This window comes from Salvelinus namaycush, chromosome 22, assembly GCF_016432855.1.
Source record: "Salvelinus namaycush isolate Seneca chromosome 22, SaNama_1.0, whole genome shotgun sequence".
Lineage (NCBI taxonomy): Eukaryota > Metazoa > Chordata > Actinopteri > Salmoniformes > Salmonidae > Salvelinus > Salvelinus namaycush.
Genome location: NC_052328.1, coordinates 13,713,755 through 13,734,818, shown reverse-complemented (window position 1 = coordinate 13,734,818; position 21,064 = coordinate 13,713,755). Strand labels below are relative to the sequence as shown.

General features: G+C 40.7%; 1 protein-coding gene across 1 annotated transcript in view; it reads left to right on the top strand.

Moving 5' to 3' along the window:
* prkn (parkin RBR E3 ubiquitin protein ligase) overlaps nucleotides 1-21,064 on the top strand; it is a 90,985-nt gene that overhangs the window by 31,072 nt on the left and 38,849 nt on the right. The window lies entirely within an intron of this gene.

Genomic DNA, 21,064 nt, shown 5'->3' with positions numbered 1-21,064 from the left:
TAGGTGTTTGTCCCCCTGTGTGCTGAGGGTGTCGGGTTCTTGTCCAGTTCTGGCATTTAGGTCACCACAGACTAGTACATGTCCCTGAGCCTGGAAATCGTTGATCTCCCCTTTTAGGACGGAAAAGCTGTCATCGTTAAAGTATGGGGATTCTATTGAGCCGATATACAGTTGAAGTCGGAAGTTTACATACACCATAGACAAATACATTTAAACTCAGTTTTTCCACAATTCCTGACATTTAAACCTAGGAAAAATTGTCTGTCTTAGGTCAGTTAGGATCACCACTTTATTTTGAGAATGTGAAATGTCAGAATAATAGTAGAGAGAGTGATTTATTTCAGCTTTTCTTTCTTTCATCACATTCCCAGTGGGTCAGAAGTTTACATTCACTCAATTAGCATTTGGTAGCATTGCCTTTTAAATTGTTTAACTTGGGTCAAATGTTTTGGGTAGCCTTCCACATGCTTCCCACAATAAGTTGGGTGAATTTTGGCCCATTCCTCCTGACAGAGCTGGTGTAACTGAGTCAGGTTTGAAGGCCCACAAATTTTCTATGGGATTGAGGTCAGGGCTTTCTGATGGCCACTCCAATACCTTGACTTTGTTGTCCTTAAGCCATTTTGCCACAACTTTGGAAGTATGCTTGGGGTCATTGTCCATTTGGAAGACCCATTTGCGACCAAGCTTTAACTTCCTGACTGATGTCTTGAGATGTTGCTTCAATATATCCACATAATTTTCCTTCCTCATGACACCATCTATTTTGTAAAGTGCACCAGTCCCTCCTGCAGCAAAGCACCCCCACAACATGATGCTGCCACCCCCGTGCTTCACGGTTGGGATGATGTTCTTCGGCTTGCAAGCTTCCCCCTTTTTCCTCCAAACATAATGATGGTCATTATGGCCAAACAGTTCTATTTTTGGTTCATCAGACCAGAGGAAAGTTTCTCCAAAAAGTATGATCTTTGTCCACATGTGCAGTTGCAAACCGTAGTCTGGCTTTTTTATGGCGGTTTTGGAGCAGTGGCTTCTTCCTTGCTGAGCGGCCTTTCAGGTTATGTCTATATAGGACTCGTTTTACTGTGGATATAGATACTTTTGTACCTGTTTCCTCCAGCATCTTCACAAGGTCCTTTGCTGTTGTTCTGGAATTTATTTGCACTTTTCGCACGAAAGTACTTTCATCTCTAGGAGATTCCTTCCTTCCTGAGCCTTCCTGAGCGGTATGACAGCTGCGTGGTCCCATGGTGTTTATACTTGCGTACTATTGTTTGTACAGATGAACGTGGTACCTTCAGGCGTTTGGAAATTGCTCCCAAGGATGAACCAGACTTGTGGAGGTCTACAATTTTTTTTCTGAGGTCTTGGCTCATTTCTTTTTATTTTCCCATGATGCCAAGCAAAGAGGCACTGAGTTTGAAGGTAGACCTTGAAATACATCCACAGGTACACTTCCAATTGACTCAAATTATGTTAATTAGCCTATCAGCAGCTTCTAAAGCCATGACATTTTCTGTAATTTTCCAAGCTGTTTAAAGGCACAGTCAACTTAGTGTATGTAAATGTCTGACCCACTGGAATTGTGATACAGTGAAATAATCTGTCTGTAAACAATTGTTGGAAAAATTACTTGTGTCATCCGCAAAGTAGATGTCCTAACCTACTTGCCAAAACTATAGTTTGTTAACAAGAAATTTGTGGAGTGGTTGAAAAACAAGTTTAAATGACTCCAACCTAAGTGTATGTAAACTTCCGACTTCAACTGTAGTTAGCACACATGAGGACATTTTTCTCTGTTGAGATAATTTGACTAATTTGATAGAGTGGGTTAGGTCTGATCTATACCAAATTATCTCTCTCTCTCTCTCCTCTTTACTATTGCCCCTCACGTCTAACTGTTTCTCTCCCTATCTTTGCCTGTTCTCTTTCTTCTCCGGCCTCACTTATTCCTCTCTCTTACTCACACAAGAGAGGAACACTTATGTTGGAGTTTGTTCACTTTGATATCCACACCCTTTCTTCTCAATGCCAGATGCGGTTTTGTAAAGTGGAAGTGTCTCTCTCTCTCTATGTTTAGCAGGTGTTTGAGAGTGGGTATGTTTTAGTCTTGGCTATGGAATTATGTGTGTGTGTACGTGCATGCATGCGCTCGTGTGTGTGTATGCAACAAACACACCCTGTGGTCCGTTTGCCAAGTGCCGTTCCTAGTCTGTTTGTTCAGGCGATCATCACTGTTTGAGCGTCTGCAGACAGGAGATTTGGCAGAAAGGTCAGACTTCACCCACAAATGCCATTTCCATTTTTAAATAACTTTTAACAGCCCAGCCAAAGCATACTTGTCCAAAAGGCATGGATGAAAGGAGAGATGTTGCAAGCCGGCGACCGCTGAGTTTGAAATAAAGATTGGCCAATCCGATAAAGAGTTTGTGCTAGGAAGGCTGGCGGCAGCCGTTCACTGAGAAAACTAAGCCGGAGCCAAAAAAAGACCTAACCTTCTTTTGAGATGAGGTTTTAGCACACAACTATATTACAGGGTTCAAAGACATAAAACCCTGCAGAATATCCCCGTTTTAACATTCACTCAGAGCATTTGCTCTTTAAAGGTAACTTTAGCTATCTGCATAATATCCCTATACCCTCTCTCCTTCTCTTTATATATCTCTGGCTCCTACATTTCTCTTCTGTCACCCTCCTCTCTTGACCATTTTTGAGTAGTCGGGAGCTCTAACTTCTTTGAGTGACATGTAGTGTGTGACAAAGTTTTTCTGTTCATAATTTTCTCTATTTTCTCTCTTTCATGATCATTGCCTACGGTAGTATTTCCAACAGCAACAGTGAAACCTTAGAGCCTGTCTCTCTGATAACCTCTGACCCCCTTAGAGAGGGAGCCTAAGACTCAATCTTGTCCTCCCTCCAAGGGGATTCAGTCGGGGTCACCCTGTCAAGCAAACACTATCGCACACACAGGAACTGTAGAGTCGGCAGAACTAACAAACCTTCTTCATACATGCACTGTGAAATATTGGGGGATACATTGGGGGTTGTCACAAGGTGCCAAGATTAATTTCCTGCCCTGTCTCTTTGGGGTCTCCGGGCGTGGATGGTGACCGGGTTGCATGTTAAACATGCTAAGCCAGCCCGTCGGCTGGGGGAGAGGGAAGATAAGGTGGAATTGCTGTTGCACCTGTTGGACTTGGCGCTTGACACTTTTATCAGCAAGTGAGAAATGTCCATAAATACCAGCCAGTGCCTGCAGCCTCTGCCGTGCAACACAAGGCACCGTCTCTGTAATAGCACAGATACCAAGATCTCATAAAAAAAACTATCTACCTGATAGGACAGGGAACTACTGGTGGCATATTCTTCTGTATGGTCCCATATCTGTCTTGGATTAATATTTTCATGGACATATGCATTTGCTTTAGCAATATAATCATGTAAAAAACACTATCTGCTCTTGATTAATATTCATTTTGGGCCCTGTATCTGCGTTAGATTTATATTCCTGGGAGGATTTGTGTATGCTTCACATAAGTATTTGTGCAAGAAACGTGCATCTGCTGTAGATTGATACTCCCGTGAAGACCTTTATCTACTATGGATTAATATTCCTGTGAGGAACCAAGATCTCCTGTTGATTTTTAATATTCCTGCAACCACACACATATTAATAATAACCCATCAAAAACGATGTCCGTACACAGAGACCGTGGGCCAAAGAAAGAGGACCAGGGAACAGTTTGAGCAACTACTGGGACATTATAAACAACAAACACAGATGAGGTAAGAGGGTGATTCCATACTATCAGGAGCAGAAAGTCGTTTTGGTGTCTCAGAATGCTCTGGCAATTCTCACATAGAAACTGAATTGGGAGGAAGGATGATTTTGAATGCTTTTTACATTTGTATCACAAACCATTTTTGAGAAAATCATGATAAAAGTGGCCATTTTAGGCCCATTTTAGACCTATACATGCCTCCTGTAAGACATAATGATCTGTTAATCGTACGTGATACAGACAACATCCTGCTGTCATTATACTACTTATAGTGTTCTCTAACATATGGAGTATGTCTAGATTCTGAAATACAGATTTTCACCTACATTTGTTTAACATTAATATGAATATGTCAAAATGACCCTTTTTGATTTAACTTATTATTTTATTTGTAACAATATACTCTTCAAACACACTACATTTCCAGAGTTCTCTCTCTGGTATTTTTAATGATATGACCCATTTTATACATAGAATGTACATTATAGGTCGTTAACCAATCACATTCAGCAAATCACCAGCAGAGGGAGGTCCCTTTTAAATCCATTTACCATTCACTGTGTTGGTGGTGCTCATAAAATGGATCAAAACTTCATAATTTGCAGAGACCCCACTCTGGAAATTTGAAGTACTTGTAGAGCAGGGGACTCAACTACAATTTGACAAGGTCTGGTCACACACATTTTCTAGATGGCAAAGGTCCGGCTGGATATTGTCATTTATTGGCGTAGTAACAAACCCCCACCTCACGATCCAAATATGTTCAAACTGTTCCCACCCCTCTTGTTGGCGTAGAGAATATTTTGCCATTTTAAAGCTCATTCCCTGCAATTCTCTACATTTTGCCATGGGGTGGAGATACAATTTAGCAGTTTGAAAGATAATTTCCTGCAATTCTGCACATTTTGCCATGTCTTATGTGTGTTCTGATACCTGAGTGACTCAACAATATCAACCGGGGCCCCATGGAGGTCGAAGCCACTAGGCATGTAATCTGGGCATGATGGCTACAATTTTAAAATAGCTGGTTAGCCTAACTTACCCATCTAGCTAACATTGCCAGTAGGTGATCAGCAGGGCATTTCTGACAGGTTAAAAATAGCTCTCTAAGGTCTGTCAGTGAATGACATAACAAGAGGAAAACTGCCCATGCACTACCACATTTAGAAATTGAACCTTGTGCATTCTACTATTAAACCTCTCAACATCAGTAAGTTAAAAGCCTGAATGAGTTCCTAAGTAGGGACCAGCTATCCGTATTGACACCGTTCTGGGTCCAGATCTGGACCCCGGTCCGCCAGTTGATTATGGCTGTTGTAGAGTATATTGTTCCAAACAATATGTCTTAAAATGAACAAAATCAGAAAGGGTAGTTTTGAGAGACTCATGTTTTTTATGTTGAGTAAATGAATGTGAATATGTGTATTTCAGAATGTAGACCTACTACACGTTGGAGCACAATATAAGTCAGGGATCATCAACTACATTCAGCCGCGGGCCAAGGCAGCAGCTACTATTTATGTAGTCCAGCAAAATTAAGGCAGTTCTATACAATTAAAAACACTGCATTCGATTTCACAACACATTAAGTGTGTGCCCTCAGGCCACTACTCTTCTACCACATATCTACAACACAAAATCCATGTGTACGTTTGTGTATAGTGCGTATGTTATGTGTCTCTCTTCACAGTCCCCGCTGTTCCATAAGGTGTATTTTTATCTGGTTTTTACATATGATTTTACTGCTTAATGTGGAATAGAGTTCCATGTAGTCATGGCTCTATGCAGTACTGTGCACCTCCCATAGTCTGTTCAGGACTTGGGACTGTGAAGAGACCTCTGGTGGCATGTCTTGTGGGGTATGCATGGGTGTCTGAGCTGTGTGCTAGTAGTTTAAACTGATAGCTCGGCGCATTCAACATGCCAGTACTTCTCACAGATACAAGTAGTGATGAAGTCAATCTCTCCTCTACTTTGTGCTAGGAGAGATTGACATGTGTATATATATATATTATCGTTAGCTCTCTGTGTAGATTTATTTTTTCCTAAGTCCTTTGTGGTACCTGACCACACGAATGGACAGTAGTCCAGATGTGACAAAACTAGGGCCTGCAGGACCTGACTTGTTGATAGCACTGTTAAGAAGAGCGAGCAGTTATTTGTTATGGACAGACCTGTTCCCATCTTAGCAATATGTTTTGATCATGACAGTTTACAGTCCAGGGTTACTCCAAACAGTTTAGTCTCCTCAACTTGCTAAATTTTCACATTATTCATCACAAGATTTAGTTGAGGTTTAGTGAATGATTTACCCCAAATACAATGCTTTTAGTTTTTGAAATATTTAGGACAAACTTATTTTTTGCCACCTATTCTGAAACTGACTTCAGCTCTTTAAGTGTTGCAGCGATTTCGCTTGCTGTGGTAGCTGACGTGTATAGTGTTGAGTCATCAACATACATAGACACACAGGCTTTACTCAGAGGCAGTGGCAGGTCATTAGTAAATATTGAAAAGTAAGGGGCCTAGACAGCTGCCATGGGGAATGCCTGACTCTACCTGGATTATGTTAGAGAGGCTTCCATTAAAGAACACCCTCTGTGTTCTGTTACAGGTAACTCTCGAGCCACGGTATAGAAGGGGATGTAAAGCTGTAATACATACGTTTTTCCAGCAGCAGATTATGAAGGATAATGTCAAAAGCTGGACTGAAGTCTAACAAAACAGCTCCCACAATCTTTTAATCAATTTTCTCTCAGCCAATCATCAGTCATTTGTGTAAGTGCCGTACATGTTGAATGCCCTTCCCTAAAAGCGTGTTGAAAATCTGATGATAATTTGTTTACTGTGAAATTGCGTTGTATCTGGTCAAACACTATTTTTTTCAAAGGTTTACTAAGGGTTGGTATAAGGCTGATTGGTTGGCTGTTTTGAGCCAGTAAAGGGTGCTTTGCTATTCTTGGGTAGCGTAAGGGCTTATGTTTCCCTCTAGGCCTGAGGGCATGCACTTTCCTGTAGGCTTAGATTTCCTGGAGGCAAATAAGAGTGGCAATATCTTCCGCTATCATCCTCTGTCATTTTCCATCCAAGTTGTCAGACCCATGTGGCTTGTCATTGTTGATAGACAACAATAATTGTTTCACCTATTCCACACTCACTTTACAGAATTTTAAATTATAATGGATGTCTTTCATAATTTGGTCAGTTATCAATGGATGTGTAGGTTCAGAATTTGTTGTTGGCATGTCATGCCTAAGTTTGCCAGTCTTGCCAATGAAAAAATCATTAAAGTACTTGGCAATATCAGTTGGTTTTGTGATGAATGAGCCATCTAATTCGATGAATGATGGAGCCGAGTTCATCTTTTTGACCAGAAGTTCATTCAAGGTGCTCCAAAGCTTTTTACTACTTCATATAATTTATCTTTGTTTCATAGTCGTTTTTTCCTCTTTTTATTCAATTTAGTCACATGATTTCTCAGTTTACAGTACGTTTGCCAATCGGCTATGCAGCCAGACTTATTTTCCATTCCTTTTGCCTCATCCCTCATCCCTATCAACCATACAATTTTTCAATTCCTTGTCAATCCACAGGGATTTAACGTTTTTTTTACGGTCATTTTCTTATTAATGGGTGCATGCTTATTAGTATGTGGAATAAGCAATTTTATAAATGTCAAGTGCAGTGTCTGGTTGCTCATTTTATTTTATTTTTTATTTAACTAGGCAAGTCAATTTAAGATTTTTTTTTTTTTTTACAATAACAAGCCTACCGAGAGGCAAAAGGCACACCACAGACCTAGATATGGCTACTATGTTATGATCACTACATCTGATGGATGTATATTATAATATTTGACTAAAACATAATTTCAAACCTTGCTTACATTTGTATACAAACAGATGTCACAAATTAAAATCACTTGGAGCTGATTTGCTGGTGATTTTACAGTCTTATGTCCAACAATAAAAAATAAATAAAAATAAAGTTTTATTTTTTATTACATTTTTGCTCAGAAAACGGAGAGTAGGCCGCCAGTTGGGGAATGTTGCTATAAGGATTAGAATGACACCAAGATGTTTCTGTGTCATGTACAGATCACAGACCATAAGGCCTTACAGGAGGCATGTATAGGTCTAAATGGGCCTAAAATGGACACTTTCATCATGATTTTTCTTAAATGGCTTGTGATACAAATGTAAAAAGCATGTCAAACATCTTTCCTCCCAATCAAATATATATGTGAGACTTGCCAAAAATATTTTTCACTCCCGCTGGCGTGGAATCGCCCCAAAAGGCTGTTAAGCAGTATGTAATGAGTTAATAGGGAGTGCTGATGAAATGTGTAGGTGATCTGGCAGAGTTACCAGGCATATATGAGACTCTGCTTTGTGAGAGGAGTATGTGGGTGGTGTGTGTGGCACAGGTTCAGACTCTTCAGTGAGATCCACACACTCTCCTTCCTGAAGACACAGCCTGTGACAAACCAGAGGCAGAGAGAGGAAGGCTTTATGTGTGTTTACGGAGTCCTTATACACCCTCCAGTGTGTTTTGTTTCCCCTCTCAGGAGATAAATGAGAAGTGAGGAGATCACAAATACAACACACAGAACCATGCTAGTCCCCAGGGATGAGAGAAAGGAAGAAAAACAAACTGATAGAGAAGGATACAAACCCCTCTGTGAATTGTCCAATAATATCTGTAGTCAAAAGTATGGGCTATTTGCCATTAGGTTGTTGGTTCTAATCCCAAGTCTTGGGCAGAAAGTTGCAAACTTTTCACGTAAAGTGAATTGATGTGTGTGTGTAGGGTTGGATAGGTTACTATCTAAATGTAATCCATTACAGTTACTAGTTACAAGGCCAAAATTGTAATCAGTAATGTAACGTTTGATTACCCAAACTCAGTAACGTAATCTGATTACTTTCTGTTATTTTTGTATTACTTTCCGCTTAAGAGGCATTGGAAGAAGACATGAAGGATCCATCAAATGCATTTGGTGGGTCATCATAGTGGTCTCTCACTTGTGGTCAAGACACACTCAGGTGGAACAAACTTAAACTTGCGCCTATTTTCAATGCTGAATTGAATGCCCTGAACTTGAGTCACTGTTACTAGCCAGCTACCACCTGGTACTTAACCTTGTACCTTAGAGACTGCTGTCCTATGTACATAGTGATTGGTCACATTAATAATGTTTATATACTTTTTTACAAACTTCATTTGTATATAACGTATTCTAGGTAAGGCTCATCCTATATATTCACCGGACAGTTTATTAGGTACACCACCCCGTTCAGACACATGGATTGTTCCTACAGACCATGTGTCACGTGGCTTGCTATATAAAGCAGGCATTTAGGCATTCTGTTACTGTTCGATTGAATGTTAGAATGGGCAAAACGAGTGACCTAAGCGACTGAGTGGGGTATGATCATCGGTGCTAGGCGTGCCGAAACCTCCTGGGCTTTTCACACATGACAGTTTATATAGGGTTTACCGAGAATGATGTGACAAACAAAAAACATCCAGTCAGCGGCAGTCCTGCGGGCGAAAACAGCTCGTTGATGAGAGAGGTTGAAGAAAATGGCAAGAATTGCGCAAGCTAACAGGTTGGCCAGAAACAGATAAATAACTTCTTATGGCTGCAATCCCGGTAACGGGATCGATATGACAACAGCCATTGAAAGTGCAGGGCGCCAAATTCAAAAAACAGAAATCTCATAATTAAAATTCCTCAGACAAACATGTGTTTTATACCATTTTAAAGGTAATCTTGTTGTTAATCCCACCAAAGTGTCCGATTTCAAATATGCTTTTCAGCGAAAGCACTACAAACGATTATGTTAGGTCACACCAAACCACAATAAGCACAGCCATTTTTCCAGCGAAAGATAGCAGTCACAAAAAGCAGAAATATAGCTAAAATTAATCACTAACCTTTGATCCTCATCAGATGACACTCATAGGACTTCATGTTACACAATACATGCATGAGTTTACATTGGCGCGTTACATTCACTAGTTCCAAAAACATCCATTGATAGTGCATAGCCACATCGTTTCAACAGAAATACTCATCATAAATGGAATTTATAGATATACCTCTCCTTAATGCAACCGCTGTGTCAGATTTTTTAAAAACTTTACAGAAAAAGCAAACCATGCAATAATCTGAGACGGAGCTCAGAACATTAGTAAAATTAGCCGCCATGTTGGAGTCAACAGAAACCAGAAATTACATGATAAATGTTCCCTTACCTTTGATGATTTTCATCACAATGCACTCCCAGGAATCCTAGTTCCACAATAAATGCTTGATTTGTTCGATAATGTCCGTTATTTATGTCCAATTAGCTACTTTGGTTAGCACGTTTGGTAAACAATTACAAAGTCACAAAGCGCGTTCACTAAAATGTGACAAAATGTCCAAAAGTCAGTAGAAACATGTCAAACGATGTATTGAATCAATCTTTAGAATGTTGTTATTAACATACATCTTGAATAACGTTCCAACCGGAGAATTACATTGACTTCAGTTGAACGATGGATCGGAGCTGCCTCTCACGTGAACGCGCGTGGCCAAAGCGTGGTCACCTCATGGCAGTGGTTACTCATTCCCGTCTCCTTCGGCCCCCCTTCGCAGTAGAGGCATCAGACAAAGTTCTATTGACTGTTGACATCTAGTAGAAGCCGTAGGAAGTGAAAACGCATCCATATCTCGCTGTAATTTCAATGGGAGCTTGGTTGAAAATCCACCAGCCTCAGAAAAAATCCAAACAGGAAGTGGAACTTCTCAGGTTTTTGCCTGCCATATGTGTTCTGTTATACTCACAGACATAATTCAAACAGTTTTAGAAACTTCAGAGTGTTTTCTATCCAATACTAATAATAATATGCATATATTAGCAACTATGACTGAGGAGCAGGCCATTTACTCTGAGCACCTCTGTGCACCTTTCATCCAAGCTGCTCAATACTGCCCCTGCAGCCATAAGAAGATAACAGGGCAGTACAACAGTGGTGTGCAGAATGGCATATCGGAACGCACAACTCGTCGATGCTTGTCATGGATGGGCTATTTCAGCAGATGACCACACCGTGTTCCACTCCTTTCAGCTAAAAACAACAAGAAGCGGCTCCAGTGGATACGCGATCACCAATACTGGACAGTTGAGGAGTGGAGAAATATTGCCTGGTCCGACGAATGCTGTTGAGTCATGCTGATGGCAGAGTCAGGATTTTGCCTAAGCAGCATGAGTCCATGGACCCATCCTGCTGGTGTCAATGGTACCGGCTGGTGGTGGTGGTGTACTGGTTTACGGAATGTTTTCCTGGCACACGTTAGGTTCCTTGATACCAATTGAGCAACAAACGTTTCCGAACACCTTGTAGAAACCACGCCCTAAATAATTCCGACTGTTCTGGAGGCAAATGAATGGGGGAGGGGTCTGTCCCGGTAGTAGATGGGTGTACCTAATTCACTTTCTGGTGAGTGTATAACTACTGCTGTACATACCTTTTCTATTCATATAATGTCTATACACAACATCATATATATATATATTCCAGACTCCTCACGTCGCTCGTTCTAATATTTCTTAATTCCTTACATAAAGTTTTGGGGATTTGCATGTATTGTTTTGTATTATTATTATTTATTACAGCACTGTTGGAGCTAGGAACATAAGCATTTCACTACACCCGTGATAACATCTGCAAAATATGTGTACGCGACCAATACATTTTGATTTAATGTCATTGAGAAAACAGAAAGGTGTCAATGTATTTTTCCATAAACATCCTTTCTGAATTTGAAGTAATCCAAGAAGTAACAGTCTAGTATTTCAAAAGTGTCTGTAATCTGATTACAATATTTTTATTACAATTTTGTTTCCAACCGTGTGTGCGTGAGCATTGAAGAATTGAGATGGTAAAAGAGTTACTATTGAGATGGAAGACTCCAGCTCCTCTAGAGATGACTGTTCTATCCCAGTGAGGGCTCTTTACCCCCTTCTGCCTCAGCCTCCCCAACCCCCCCAGTCTATCCGGCCCCATGTGCTGTCTTCCTGCCTTTGAACTCCAGAACCTCAAAGCCCATCTCTCGGCTGCACAGCTCTTGTTCTTTTTTTTTGTTTAATGTATTATGGGATAAGATATGGAGGATTTTCAAGAGGGGAAAGCCAAATCTTAAATAATAGAAGATACAACAGCCCCCAATCCAGAGGGATAAATGATGGATGAAAAGGAAGATAAAGCACAGACGTGGTATAGTATAGCCTTGTCTCAACTCAATCACTCATCACTGATACTGGACTAGAACAGTAGAATACAGACATTATTACAGGGTATGATTCCTGTTCTAGGTGCACCACTGTCAGTGTTTTGGTGTTTGTTGATCAGTGTGTGTTTGGCCTTGTTGACTGACCTGTTGGCTGATTTCAATGGACTGATGGGATGTCTACTGTGTGTGGGTAGGTGTGTGGGTGTGCAGGTGGGTGTGCGGGTGTCTGCATACACTACTGTTCAAAAGTTTGGGATCACTTAGACATTTCCTTGACTTGGAAAGAAAAGCACATTTTTTTTGTCCATTATAATAACATGAAATTGATCAGAAATACAGTGTAGACATTTTTAATGTTGTAAATGATTATTGTAGCTGGAAACGGCTGATATTTAAAATAAAATAAAATATCTACATAGGCGTACAGGGGCCCATTATCAGCAACCATCACTCCTGTGTTCCAATGGCACGTTGTGTTAGTTAATCCAAGTTGATCATTTTAAAAGGCTAATTGATCATTAGAAAACCCTTTTGCAATTATGTTAGCACAGCTGAAAACTGTTGTTCTGATTAAAGAAGCAATAAAACTGGTCTTCTTTAGACTAGTTGAGTATCTGGAGCATCATCATTTGTGGGTTCGATTACAGGCTCAAAATGGCCAGAAACAAAGAACTTTCTTCTGAAACTCGTCAGTCTATTCTTGTTCTGAGAAATGAAAGCTATTCCATGCGAGAATTTGCAAAGAAACTGAAGATCCCATACAATGCTGTGTACTACTCCCTTCACAGAACAGCGCAAACTAGCTCTAACCAGAATAGAAAGAGATGTGGGAGGCCCCGGTGCACAACTGAGCGAGAGGACAAGTACATTAGGGTGTCTAGTTTGAGAAAAACAGACGCCTCACAAGTCCTCAACTGGAAGTTTCATTAAATAAACTCAGCAAAAAAAGAAACGTCCTCTCACTGTCAACTGTGTTTATTTTCAGCAAACTTAACGTGTAAATATTTGTATGAACATAACAAGATTCAACAACTGAGACATAAACTGAACAAGTTCCACAGACATGTGACTAACAGAAATGTAGTAATGTGTCCCTGAACAAAGGGAGGGTCAAAATCAAAAGTAACAGTCAGTATCTGGTGTGGCCACCAGCTGCATTAAGTACTGCAGTGCATCTCCTCCTCATGGACTGCACCAGATTTGCCAGGTCTTCCTGTGTGATGTTACCCCACTCTTCCACCAAGGCACCTGCAATACATTTCTGGGGGGAATGGCCCTAGCCCCCACCCTGCCGAGCCAACAGGTCCCAGACGTGCTTAATGGGATTTAGATCCGGGCTCTTCGCTGGCCATGGCAGAACACTGCCATTCCTGTCTTGCAGGAAATCACGCACAGAACGAGCAGTATGGCTGGTGGCATTGTCATGCTGGAGGGTCATGTCAGGATGAGCCTGCAGGAAAGGTACCACATGAGGGAGGAGGATGTCTTCCCTGTAACGCACAGCGTTGAGATTGCCTGCAATGACAACAAGCTCAGTCCGATGATGCTGTGACACACCGCCCCAGACCATGATGGACCCTCCTCCTCCAAATTGATCCCGCTCCAGAGTACAGGCCTCGGTGTAACGCTCATTCCTTCGACGATAAACACGAATCCGACCATCACCCCTGGTGAGACAAAACCACGACTCGTCAGTGAAGAGCACTTTTTGCCAGTCCTGTGTGGTCCAGCGACGGTGGGTTTGTGCCCATAGGCGACGTTGTTTGCCGGTGATGTCTGGTGAGGACCTGCCTTACAACAGGCCTACAAGCCCTCAGTCCAGCCTCTCTCATCTTATTGCGGACAGTCTGAGCACTGATGGAGGGATTGTGCGTTCCTGTACCTGTCCCGCAGGTGTGATGTTCGGATGTGTACATACCTGTGTTTTTGCCTGCATGCAAATACACTGAGTGTACAAAACATTAAGAACACCTTCCAAATATTGAGTTGCATCTCCCCTTTTGCCCTCAGAACAGCCTCAATTCGTCAGGGCATGGACAGGGAGGCTGGCCCATGTTGAGTCCAATGCTTCCAACAGTTGTGTCAAGTTGATTCTATGTCCTTTGGGTGGTGGACCATTCTTGATAGACACGGGAAACTGTTGTGTGACACAAACCGATGTGCCTGGCACCTACTACCATGGCCCTTTCACAGGCACTTAAATATTTTGTCTTGCCCGTTCACTGTCTGAATGGCACACATACACAATCCATGTCTAAATTGTCTTAAGGCTTAAAAATCGTTCTTTAACCCGCCTCCTCCCTTTCATCTACACTGGTTTGAAGTTGATTTTAACAAGTGACATCAATAAGGGACCATAGCATTCACCTGGTCAGTCTGTCATGGAAAGAGCAGGTGTTCTTAATGTTTTGTACACTCAGTGTATATCTATGTGTGTGTGTCTTACCGGTGGCATTAGCGTTTCATCAGAGCGGTGGTTGAAGCAGGCTCCATTAATCCTCATCACGGTGGCTGTCAGGCCTGCGAGGGCGCAGTGCGCCACACACTCCTTAATCAAAAACATAATTAGCCTATAATTAGTAGATTGGAAATGTGGATTGAAAAAAACTTAACAAAAAACAGTTATACTTCCACCATCTGAGGAGCCAGATTGCACATCAATCTGCCTATGTGTTTGGCCCAGGCTGACAGGAACAGGCAGGGATGGTGGGAGGAAGGCAGGGATGGAGTGTGTGAATTACACACTGTTTGTGTTCAGGCAGACTTCCTGTGAGGTTCTAGTGGAAGTGTTGACTGTGGAGGAGCTGAGGGGAGGGACCAGGGGTGAAGGTGTCTGTGGTGACCCTCTCTTTCGTCTCTACCTCAGCCTTCCACAAAGAGGAGGACAAAAACTCCGAGAGAGATGGAGTGAGGGAGGGAGAATTAGAGATATATAGGGAGTGAGAGGAGAGACATTTAGTGAAAAGAGAATAGAGTGCATGTGAAAGTATGTCGGGACAGAAACTGAAGAAAGGAAAGATTGATCAATAGGAAGCTGTAGAGACAGTAATTGAAAAGGAGAAATGTGGATTGTGAAGATGGATTCTCAAGGTGAGCTCGTTGGGGGAGAGGGATGCAAACGGCCACTTGTGTCTGTTGGTCGGGCAGTGTGATATTGATGAATATTGTTCCTTCTAACCAGCTTTTTGTTTAATCTAGTCTGTGTATTTGTCATTCTTAACATTGTTTGTGGGTGGGATGTATGATTTAACATAGGCTATTGTTTATACAGTGCCTTCGGAAAGTATGCAGACCCCTTGACTTTTTCCACATTTTGTTACGTTACAGCCTTATTCTAAAATGGATTAAATAAAATAAATCCTTAGCATTCTACACACCCCATAATGATGAAGTGAAATCATGTTTTTTGAAGTTTTTGAAAATGTATTAAAAATAAAAAAGATACATTATTATTATTATAGATACAAGTATTCAGACCCTTTGCTGTGAGACTCGAAATTGAGCTCAGGTGCGTCCTGTTTCCATTGATCATCCTTGATGTTTCTACAACTTGATTGGAGTCCACCTGTGGTAAATTCAATTGACTGGACATGATTTGGAAAGGCACACACCTGTCTATGTGAAGCATGGTGGTGGCAGCATCATGCTGTGGGGGTGTTTTTCAGCAGCAGGGACTGGGAGACTAGTCAGGGTCAAGGGAAAGATGAACGGAGCAAAGTACAGAGAGATCCTTGATGAAAACCTGCTCCAGAGTGCTCAGGAACTCAGACTGGGGCGAAGGTTCACTTTCCAACAGGAGAACCACCCTAAGCACACAGCCAAGACAATGCAGGAGAAGCTTCGGGACAAGTCTCTGAATGTCCTTGAGTTACCCAGCCAGAGCCCGTACTTGAACCCATTCGGATATCTCTGGGGAGACCTGAAAACTCTCTTCCCATCCAACCTGACAGAGCTTGAGAGGATCTGCAGAGAAGAATGGAAGAAACTCCCCAAATACAGGTGTGCCAAGCTTGTAGCGTCATACCCAAGAAGACTCGAGGCTGTAATCGCTGTCCAAGGTGCTTCAACAAAGTACTGAGTAAAGGGTCTGAATACTTATGTAAATATCATATTTTTGGAATAAATTCGCAGAAAATTCTAAACCTATTTTTGCTTGGTCATTATGGGGCATTGTGTGTAGATTGTTTTGGCAAAATCACAATTTTAATACATTTTAGAATAAGGCTGTAACCTAAAGAAATGTGGAAACAGTCAAGAGGTGTGAATACTTTCCGAAGGCACTGTATGTGTATTTCACACTATGCTAGGGTAACATTTAAAGGTGCACGTTTCTAATGCTTGTATGGATGTCATCCACAGTACATGTTCATGTCATCGTCACCAGTCAACAGCATTACGCTTAAAAATGACTGCAACTTTCTCCACCGATTTCTAAATGGCTAGGTATGCTACAAGCATATCAGAACGGGAGCATTATGCAAACAAAGCTCTGCACCTGAAAGGACTACTTAAAAATGAAGCAAACTAACACAGCCAGTTATGTCCAAATTAGATTTTAGTAACAGCATTGTTGCCATGTTAGAACAGAAATTATGGATTTGACTAATATCCACTTCGTTAGTACAGCTTATTTAAATGAGGGCACGCACTCTCTCTCTCTCTCACACACACACACACACACACACACACACACACACACACACATTTCTATTTTCTCATTATTGTCATAGATTGAATACTGTCCTCTCGTAGGCCCTTGTCTGTGTGCCCAGCTGCCCTTCATGGATGAGAATGACATAAAAAAATGAGATTTGGAGGCCTTCAATCCACCTTTATCAGTGGCCGGAAGCTTCAGGCTAAAATATGGCACGTACATCTATCTGCTGAGGAGACACTAACCACACTTTTATGAGTATTGATTCAGAGCTCACTTTTTTTATGAAAAGGGCTGTTTTTTGTTTTCTGTTTCAGCTAGTTATTAAAGGGGAAATTGAGTTATAATTCTGATGGATTTTCCCTACATTTCTATGTCCGTTTGAAGGATTCTTCCTCTTTCTTAGTGAACGTGACCTGCTTTTTGAAACTTTTATTTAAGCAGGAGGTCAATTGAGCCCTGCAGAATACAGAAATCGAACATGAAATGCAATCAACAAATAATAACAATCAAACATTTACGCCAAACAGTTTCCCCAACAGTTTCCCTAGCTTCCCCTCAAGTTTCCCAACCTATCAAGACATCAGAAGTCAATTACAAAAACATGTAAACTCCTCTGTAAACAGGTCTCCCAACATTATTACTATTATTTTGTAATTATTAAAAACTTTTTTTTTGTCATTTAGTAGACACCCTTATCCAGAGCGACTTACAGTACTGAGTGCATACATTTTGGTACTTTTTCATACTCGTCCCCCGTGGGAATCGAACCCACAACTAGGGCTGTTACGGTGACCGTATTAACGCCACACCGGCGGTCACGAGTCATGAAGGCAGTCAAATTCCACGTGACCATTTAGTCAAGGTAATTAGGCTTCTCCAAGCTCTGATTCTACTTGCTAACTGCCTGGTACTCAGCACTCTATTGTCCCTCTAAACACTTCATGAGAGCCCATGAGCTCATGTTGCACAACATTTCTATAGGCTGTGCAATGGTGAGAAAACAGAGTGATGGCCTCTATTAAAAAGAGGATCCTATCAGCTTTCTATAGGCTAGGCCTACTATATTTATTTCTCAACTTTATTAATAATAAGCACATTGCTTCTATAACAGGAGTATAGCCTACCTGGCTGGCATAAAAATGAACCACAGGAAAAGCGTCGTCCATTCGCTATTTAAGTGAATAGATGATGGCATGTATTCTTTCCCACTGCCATTTCAAGACAGGTGCATGGTTATGGTCCATTCTAAATCAAAACTAATTCCACACATATATTATTTAGTATATGTAAAGACAAGATTAAGTCAAGATTAGTCTGATGGGTGACAATATTAGCCTATCACTTGTGAATGATGCCCAGGATAAGGCAAAAAACAGTGAATGCTTGTTGCTACTTTTTCTAGTCATAGTCACTCACCTCATGTAGCCTAACCCATAGGCCTATATGCTTTTCTAAGGTTTGTATCACAACTAAAGTGTCCAAATAACTTCTTAAAATGAAGCACATTAATACGCTTTACAATGGGTGTAGAGCCTAACTAGCATACAAACACAGCGCGTGAGTTTCAAATTTGGGGAAGATAATTTTCACCATAAATATTTATATTTATTTTTTATTTCACCATTATTTAACCAGGTAGGCTAGTTGAGAAAAAGTTCTCATTTACAACTGCGACCTGGCCAAGATAAAGCAAAGCAGTTCGACACATACAACAACACAGAGTTACACATGGAATAAACAAACATACCGTCAATAATACAGTAGAAAAAGTATATATACAGTGTGTGCAAATGAGGTAAGATAAGGGAGGTAAGGCAATAAATAGGCCACGGTGGCGAAGCAATTACAATATACCAATTAAACACTGGAGTGATAGATGTGTAGAAGATGAATGTGCAAGTAAATAAAGAATTACATGATTACATTACTTGTTTGAATAATCACATTTGTGGTCACTTTTGAGTGGTGTTTTCCTGCTAATGGAACATTCGTGCTTATAGCCTACTGCCGTGTGTGCATTACTGTGCTTATAATGTGAAGAAATAGCCTAATAGTTTATCCACGTTTTAAGCTAAACATTCTTGTCTTATGTCAGGCTCATTGCTTGAAACAGTTTTTTTGACGCTATTGGTTGTTTTAATTTGGGATCTATCGCATCCCACCACTGTCCCAGACTATGTTTTGAATATTTATTTCTCACAAAGAATAGGTCATGGGCGATGCCAAGAGTGGTCAAGGTTGTCATCAAGGCAAAGGTTGGCTACTTTGAAGAATCTAAAATATATTTTGATTTGTTTAACACTTTTTTTTGGTTACTACATGATTCCATAGGTTTGACATCTTCACTATTATTCTACAATGTAGAAAAGATTCAAAATAAAGAAAAACCCTTGAATAAGTAGGTGTGTCCAAACTTTTGACTGGTACTGTAGTTCAAGAAATATAGCTGCAAGCAGCCATTAGCGGGGTTCAAGCCCTGTGGCCCCACAGCCCCAACATCAGGACAAATTGTACTTATTACCCTTGGATGAGGTACTTCTGTACTCTTTACCACGCCTGCCAAATATCAGAGATCAAAATCAAATAGATCATGTGATATGTTTTTGATATATTTTAGAATTATTTTTCTGATGTTGACATGACGATGTCTTCTCCTGAATCGCAGGACCAATTGGCACCAAATTTGGTATATAGCTATGGACCCACCTCGGAAAATATTGCATTTAAAAGAGACTCTAGCTCAAACAATATAGCCGCTATAAGCCACTAATGTGAATGTCAAGAAATACAATAGGGTTTCTCGCAGCTTTGTTGAATTGTGTCCCACAATTTTTTCCACCTGTAGTTTTATTTGAATGTCTGATGTATAGGCTACTAGGTGTATGCTGCTTCTTTAAAATTGAAAATCAAGAGCCTTCGCTCTCAAGTCTCTTCCTCTGCTTCTCTAAATCTTTATTTTCCTGTGGAAGTGCTGACAACACCTTAGGAATCAGAAGCCTCATTCACTTTCTAAGAGGCTTTTTGGCTCAACAATGGAGCTCTACAGGAATGAGAGCTAAACATAGCCGTATTCAGATGTGACCCGAATTCAACCCATCAAACTGCCTCTCCGAAATTGTGCCATTATACACTAGGCTCCTGCACTAGACGCTTCTGGGAGGAACCATAGCATCCTGTAGACAGGATGAGGACAGATGATGCTATTTATTGAATTGATAGAGAAGGTGAAAGAGGTCGATGCTTTATACCTGTGCCTTCAGAAAGTATTCATACCCATTGACTTATTCCACATTTTATTGTGTTACAGCCTGAATTCAAAATGGATTAGATAGATTGTATTTCTTTCCCATCTACACACATTACCCAATAATAACAAAGTGAAAACATGTTTTAAATTTTTTTAGCAAACGTATTGAAAATGAAATACAGATATCTAATTTACATAAATATTAACACCCCTGAGTCAATACATTGTAGAAGCAACTTTGGCAGTGATTACAGCTGTGAGTGTTTCTGGGTAAGTCTATAAGAGCTTTCCACACCTGTATTATGTAACATTTGCCCATTGTTCTTTTCATAATTATTCAAGTGCTGTCAAATTGGTTGTTTATCATTGCTAGACAAACATTTTCCGGTCTTGCCATAGATTTTCAAGCAGATTTAAGTCAAAACTGTAACTTTGCCACTCAGGAACATTCACTGTCTTCTTGGTAAGTAACTCCAGTGTAGATTTGGCCTTGTGTTTTAGGCTATTGTCCTTCTGAAAGGTGAATTCATCTCCCATTGTCTGGTGGAAAGCAGACTGAACTAGGATTTCCTCTAGGATTTTGCCTGTGCTTAGTTCCATTTGTTTTTTTTATCCAAAAAAACTCTTGAGTCTAACAATTACAAGCATACCCATAACATGATGCAGTCAACACTATGCTTGAAAATATGGAGAGTGGTACTCAGTAATGTGTTCTATTGGGTTTTCCCCAAACGTAACACTTTGTATTCAGGACAAGAGTGAATTGTGATGCAAGTTTTTGAATATTTTTATTCTGTACAGGCTTCCTCCTTTTCAGTCTGTCAATTAGGTTAGTATTGTGGAGTAACTACTATGTTGTTGATCCATCCTCAGTGTTCTCCTAACACAGCCATAAAACTGTGTAACTGTTTTAAAGTCACCATTTGCCTCATGGTGAAATCCCTGAGCGGTTTCCTTCCTCTCCGGCAACTGAGCTAGGAAAGACATCTATCTTTGTAGTGACTGGTTGTATTGATCTGTGTTTGAAATTCACCGCCCGACTGATGGACCTTACAGATAATTGTATGTGTGGGAAGAGGAAACATAATTCCACT